Genomic DNA, 7344 nt, shown 5'->3' with positions numbered 1-7344 from the left:
GACTGAAACATGACTCTTGGAAATAAAGTCAGACTGTTTTTATGGGTATAACTTAAATCAAACTAAGTTATGGGAGAATGAGACATACTGTCTCACTCATCTTGTGTTTTTGTTTTTGGTTTGTTGTTTTTTTTTGGTAATAAACACAAAGCCAAAGATTCATTTTCTCAAAGAGCTTCCTATTTTGTGTACATAACAGACCTGTGGAAAAACAAATTATCTAGGCGTTGGGCTTTGTTTCTGTTTTTCCATCTTTGGTTCCCCTCTATCTCTGAAACACCAGGAGATATGCTATGACTTCAAAGAAGATGCATCACGTATGTCTGGTTATAGTCATTCCTGGGACTCTAAATAATATTAAGTGACATGGGCTACTTGACAGAAGGGTACACTGCTGGTTTGCTCCCCTCTCTGCCTGGATTGTGGCTTCCTTCTGAGACTTAAAGTGAGGCTGGACAGAACGCTATTTATTTCCTATTGACATATGTCTGCTGGGAGAGGAGTCTTGGGTACATTCAGGACACAGGTTTTGGTAGTTTCCTTGGCTTCTTGGTAGGGCCTGGGTTAAACTAAGAGACAAATGCATCTCATTGTTACTTTCCCACACATCAGCTCCCCTCTGCTTTCCTGGCTCTGGTTTTAGATGCAATAGGAGCTGCTCTTCTTCAAGGTAGGGCAGCTATTCAGAATAACGTTCTTTCAGCTAGAATAAACAAGATCACGGTCTTCTAAACAGGCTGAGGTTCTTCCTATCTGAAAGATCAGGTGCAGTAGTTGTACCCATCACACCAGGTAACAAATGGCAGTGAAACTGTAATGGCTACTTTTATATGTGCCACATTAACTTGGCAAACACAGTTTATATTACTCCACCCGGGGCTGTGCTTAGCAGGATATGACCTAGGAGTTCAATGTTTATACACAATAGTGTACTGGTATATTTATTGTGATCTTTTTTCATTTAAGTGTGAACTTTAAAATGCTTTACTTCTAAAACTAAAAATATCTGTCTCTCTTTGTTGTTGATGTTGAGGAAGTTCCTATGTTTTAAATCTCAAATAAATTTTGGCCCCGTTGAGAGGTCTAAAGCCAGGGTCTGATCTAGTCACCTTCTCTGCAGAGTATTGCAATAGCAGTAGATGCAGAGCAGCCAGCAACTGGGGAGTAGGAAATCTGCTGTCACTCTGACGGGTGCTGGGAAACTCTGGGTCCTCCTACAAGCTCCTACTGGGTCCCTTGAAGTTGGTTTACACTTCAAGACGTATCTAGCTGTGTTGCAAGAAGGAAATGGCTTTTTACCCTTAACAATTTGGGTAGATAAGGATCACTTGCCAGAGAACCTGCCTTTCTGAATAGTGATGTAAAGTCAGCAGGGCTGGTGACAAGGGCTTGCCTTTCCTAGGCAGGATTCATCCCAGGAGAGAGTGGTGCACAGCAGTCAACAGCTCTGGCAGTGCTGCAGCTGAATAAGCATGAGCCTGGGGTGCTTCCTAACCTGTGAGTACTACAGAGATTTTTTGCCACTTCTAGCAGTGACTTTTTGGGTGGAATCATTAGACAGATACAAATAATTTAATATCAAAATTACAGCAGTGTGTGTGCATGTTTTACTCATCTTGAGAAAATAATAGCACCCTTTACTACTGCGCAGGGAGTTGGAGCACTCCTAACTGTGCCATGCGTGTATTCTTAAAAGAATTAAATTGCAGGACTGCACTGTTCTGCAGAGATGTGTCTGCCCAGAAGACGAATCAGGATGTAATGTTAAATATGTTGTAGATCTTACATATGCTATTTTTGTGCCTCTGTAGCAATGCGCCTGTTTAGCTATGGGTAGCTTTATGCATAAGTCTCAGCACTCGTGCCAAAAGATCCACACAACTTGCAGTTGCTGGTTTGTGCTTATATAAATTTAAACAGGATTTATCCACGCAAGAAGAAAACATGTGCATCTTTAATCAAGTTCCACATTTTTTCCCTTTTTTCTTATGCTGCTGTTCAGCTGTAGTGATTTCAGCAAAAACGTATGACTTACCAACACCAGGCTTCAGCTTCTCTGTGTGTAATGACTTAAACAATGCGGGTTTGCAGGCAGCTTCAACAAAGCAGAGCTTGCCACTACTCACAGCAGAATTTCTGTCACCAGGAGAAGTTGTTATATTCACACAGGGAAAGATATTAGCTTAAAGGTTGGTGTTTTTGTTTGTTTGCAAGTCGAGGGTGGAAATTTTCAAAGCAGCGCAACGGACCGAATTAACTGTCTCCCATTACTGGAATGTGAATGTGAAGTTGCTGAAAGCAGCTGAAGTACTGAGAGAGTTGGGAAATCTGCAGTCCATTGGCTGCACTAACGCTGAGAAACATCTGCACCGCCGGTCCTCTCCGTCCTGCTGGCTGCTCTTAATAATTTAGAGCAGAGCTAACATTAGGAACCCTTGTTTTTTTGAGTGCATTGTTTTTTCTTTCTCTTAAATGAGCATTTTGCCAGTGATTTGTACAGACATGTTAATGGTTCAGAGTGAAGTTTAGAATGCAAGAGATCCTTCTGGTGATTTTTTCAGATGCTAGTGATGCTTTGTGGAGATTACAAAATAGTCTTGCTATTTCATCAGTCAGTCAGTGTAAAATGCTCCTTGTGATTACATCGAATGCAGATGAAAAGTTTTCTCAAGCAGTCCAAGATATTAACAAGTGCAATGTATTTGTGCATTAAACATAAAGTACTGAGAAGTGCAATGTAGTGCTAAAGTCAGCTGGCGTGCTTGATGGCTACAGTGGAGATCAAGCTGGAGATAGGTCTGCGCATAGGGACTTTGAGATATTTTTTCCCCAAGAAAAGATCAACCATGTAGAAAACTATCTTTTTGTTTCTGATTATAACAACTTGTATTATATACTAACAGACTTTGTGCACTGGAAACTGAAATCGTTTGTCATAGACTGAAACATGTGCAATGAATAACAAATGCATGCATCTCAAAGTAACATGATGTTCTGTAATTTATGAAATGTTTCTAATAAATCACATAGGCTGCATATCATCCATTAGAGGGCAGGATCCTCAGAGTTTTTAATCCAGAATTTGGTACTTATTTTCTTTTTTGCTTCAAATAAGCCATTTTCCATAGAGTTATTTTCTCTGTTTCACTTTCTTCCCTGACCATAGTGCTGTAAGGCCACTCAGGGATAGTATGTGCACTTAATCAGGGAAGAAAGGTTTCATAGAAGATGGGTGCTAGGTGAAGCTGTTTGTACGCTGTATATCAGAGCCTGGTGATGCCAACAATGCAATGCTTTGAGTGTATCTCCTAAATCACTTACTGGTTTGGAAGTGTGCTAAATCTGTTAGGAGAATGTTAGAAGCCATTGCATCCCTCAGATTACATCGTCAGTCAAGCAGTGGTCTGTGTTATGAAGACAAAAGTGGCAGAGATGTTGTGTAACTGCTTTTGGTAACTGAAAGCTGGAGGCAGAGTTACTGGCTGGGATGTCCCTGTGAGGTGTCAATGAGAAAAAACATGGCATGTTTCATACAGAAACTATGGTGTGAAATAACCATGGAAACGGTATCATCTGAGCCTGCCAGGTGGTGAGAACAAGCTTTCTTCCCCCTATCTTCCATTATCACAGCTCCTGTGCAGTGGGAAGAAAGCAAGGATTGGGCAGCTGGATGACAGCTGGGTGTGAAGGAGCTCAGTTCTGCCAAGAAAGGAAAGGCCTCCTTGGTGAGGCCATTGCTTTTGCACCAGGAATATGATTTGGGGCAATGCCCAGAGGATCACAACTGCTTTTCCAGCTGTAGAGTGAGGGTGTGAGATTGCACAGCTCAGGGATGCTTAGTATCCTCTCTGTGCTTGCCAACCATGCAGGCTGGCTTATCTGAAACTTATAGGAATGAGTGCTGAAAGAGGCAAAACTCATCTGAATATCCTGGCTGTTACTAGATGAGCAGGAAGGATTCCGTTGCTCATTTGCGCAGTCCTCCTAACAGAGTGTATAATCAGGAAATCTGAGGATCTCCTAACCCATCCACTGACAAAGAGCTCCCGACCCCCTCATTAAAATCATGGAATGAGAGCTGCAATCAATTACAGAAGCGCTAAAGGCGATGAAAATTAGTTCCTCTGGGAATTTGCCTACAAATTTTCTTTCACCTGCAAAAATCAGATTACGACATAAAATCCCTGAGGAGAGAGGGGAATGAATTGGAAGACCAAGGCATTCATTGTATGGAAAAGAAACAATTAAAAATGAAATAATGAAGGCACAGCTCTCCTCATACACATGACATCTAACCAGATATATAGGAGATGGGAAGGACGTGTATAGGACTGAAGATGTGCCAGCTGAGATGCCAAGTTCACTGAAGAATAGGAAGACACGTTAGAGGGTGGACAACAGAAGTGCAAGGAAATTTCTACAAGAAGAAATGTAATTTAAGGAGGAAAATAAAATAGATTAGATTGCTTAAAGAACCAGTCAAGACTCAGTCAAATCACCAAAGGTGGACACTGGTGAGGTGGATCAAGATGGCCACTGCCATATGGAAAAGAATTTCTACTCGCATGGATTTTTCTAAGTGAAATGTAGTTTCTCATTTTCCATGTTATGGTGGATAAACGTTTTTGTATTTGAGTATGGGAAAAGAAATGGTACTGACTGCAAGCTCTATTCCATCTTCTTACTCCTCAGTAGACACGTGACTTTCTCCAGTGTTCAGCAAATAATGACTTTGGAAGGATTTCTCCTAACCTCTATAAAATTATAGGGCCTCTTTCTATAACTTATCAGTGCTAGTCTTGTGCAAGGCAGCACATGCAGGGTTAAGCCAATGAGTCTAGCTTGAATAAAAATGTTCTGCTACGTTTGTTCCTCTAGATATCTGTAAGATACTAATTTCAAAGCGTTTAAAAAGGGCAAGTGGGATGTGTGGAAAAAGGTTTGTGGAGACAGAAGGAAGAAAAGTACTTAGGAAGATAGAAAAGCTGTTAAAGATCTCAATTTCTCTGCTTGAAGTCAAAGTTTGAAGAGATAATTGATCTTAAATTATTTCAAATTAGATTTAATTTCTGATTAATCTATTATTTGATATCAGTGCCCATCAAAAACAATTATATTAATTCTTTTGAGTGATGCTACAAAATAATCTTTTCCATTTGATTTGAAGGAGTTAAATGGTACATTCGCAGTGGAAGACACTATATTAAAGTGCTGACAGATGTCCAGGTCCACTTTCCTCCATAATTAAAGCACTACTTGAATAAAACCTGAAAGGTTGTTGCCAGATCTCTTCTTTCAACCTTTTTTCATTACATTTGAGGTTCAAGTTTTGTAGAAAGCTTGGCAGAAACTTGAGAACCGCAGTTAAATCCAGACTGTATTTGACAAATATAAAGGAGTATGGCTGACAATTACGACCAAGTGCAAGTTGAGTTTTATGACTTTATGTAATGGAGGCTTTAGCCATCCTTTGTGGTGTTTTTTGGTAGTTGGCTTCTTTCCTCCTTTCGTTTTCAGAATCGTGATGTTTGTAACAATTTTATAAAACTTAAATATTATTTCTGTTGGAATGTTGTACCCAAAGTTTTCAGCTAATATATTTTGTTTTTCATTTACCTGCTGTCTCAAAAGTGAAAAACTTCTGCCGTGTTTACATCAAAACTTCAGTCTTGAGGTAAAATCTGAGTCACTTTTTAGTGGATGCTCATTCTAACAATTCAGCTAATCTGATACGCTTTGTGCATGACTGAATTTCACAGGCTCCTGCAGAAACATCCATCTTCTCTACAGTGATCAGAATCTATTGCACTTCACTGTATGACCTTGTAGCAAGATTTTTATCAGCCAGAACTATGTTGTTTTATGCCTATTATGTTATATGAAATCCCTGAGTGAATCTTACTGACCCTTGCCTCTCGTTCCAGCTCTGTCAGGAATAGGACTTGATCTTATTTGGAGTTTGGGTCTGTTAGAATGTACACCTCTCACTGTAATTTCAAGTACTCCTAGCACTGGAAGAAGTAGGTTTGGGAAAGTATTTCTAAGAAGAATAGCATGTTGTGCATTAGCTACTCCACATTACATTTTTGCATAAAGTGAAAGGTCTACTTCTTTTAGCTGATGTGCATAGGTGCCTAATGCTCCCTCTCATTCCCTGTGGAGCACAGTTGATATGATGTCCCTGAAAAGCAAGGTAATAATCACAGACGTCTGATAGAAAATTCATACCATGTGCTGAACAGAAAAGCAACTGAATGGTTTCGTTAGTGCTGAAAACACTAAGGATGTGGAACAGGCATTGTACTGTGGCATGGTAGGAAAAGCAGCAGAGAAGCCATCTAGGTTTTTACACCAGTCTGAAAAAAAACAAGGACAGGGCATTTGTGAGCTGTCTGAGAGTACACAACTCTGAAATCTTCACAGCTGAGACATAGTGACTGTCCTTGCCTTGATATTAAGTGAACGCAGGATATCTACAGTATGTGTTTACCACTGTGTAACCTATGATTAGACTGAAGAGAGTTTGTGCTCTTCTGACGTGAAATTTGCCCTTGTTTGTCACAGAGGCTTAAGAATGATGTAGGGCTGGGATTGAACCCTCTGTGTTGTGGGAAACTGTGCTGGTAGGAAGCATTTTGTTGCTGTGCCCAACACACATTTATTGTTGCTTTGCATCTACATGCTTACGAGGTGGGGAATAGCAGGATTTTTAAGTTCTGATGATGTGATTTGTTTGCTGTCAGATATGTATCTGCTAGAAATTGTTATGTAGTTATTTTTAATGCCCATCCTTTCTTAACGCCTTTCAAAGTATGGGAAATGGTCTCTTCTTTCTTCTTGTTTGTAGGAACAAAAGCAACTGCATGCCAATAGAAATACCAACAAAGTGTTGACTTATGCACGTTACTAAGCAGAATAAAATGTCTGGATTTGTCTCATGCAGTGTAGATGTCTCTCTGTGGAAAGGGGTTTACCAGCCTGATGGAGCTGATCACGTGCAGTAGGGATGCATGCATAGGAAATAGGGCAAATGGGTGTTGTGGATTACCAAACTGAGGGAAGAACTGACTGTAGGATGAGTTTTGATACCTTAATATCTGAGGTTGTAGACTGCTGTGGTAGAGAGTATGTGCAGACAACTGTAAGGAGCTGAAGGGCTGTGATAACACAAAATTTTAGTGTGTATTCCTAACCTGCATCCATTGCTATTTTTGGTGTATTTAATCACTAATCTGTGCTTGATGCTGTTTTAAACATTAAGACACGCACACAAAATCCCCGAAAAACAAAACTTCAAAATACTTGCTGGCAGTGAATTACCTAAATTTACTTATGTCAAGCATT

General features: G+C 40.0%; 1 long non-coding RNA gene across 6 annotated transcripts in view; it reads left to right on the top strand.

The window, feature by feature from the left end:
* The first annotated feature begins 1270 nt into the window (after window positions 1-1270).
* The window catches only part of LOC128078477 (uncharacterized), a 67854-nt gene continuing 61780 nt past the window's right edge, over window positions 1271-7344 (top strand). For all 6 annotated transcript variants that reach the window (XR_008205665.1, XR_008205669.1, XR_008205668.1 and 3 more), the window contains exon 1: window positions 1271-1497. This is a non-coding gene — a long non-coding RNA (uncharacterized LOC128078477). The remainder of the gene's footprint in view (window positions 1498-7344) is intronic.

The sequence above is a fragment of the Tympanuchus pallidicinctus genome, unplaced genomic scaffold, assembly GCF_026119805.1.
Source record: "Tympanuchus pallidicinctus isolate F22 unplaced genomic scaffold, pur_lepc_1.0 scaffold17, whole genome shotgun sequence".
NCBI lineage: Eukaryota > Metazoa > Chordata > Aves > Galliformes > Phasianidae > Tympanuchus > Tympanuchus pallidicinctus.
This window is presented reverse-complemented; position numbering and strand designations above follow the sequence as displayed.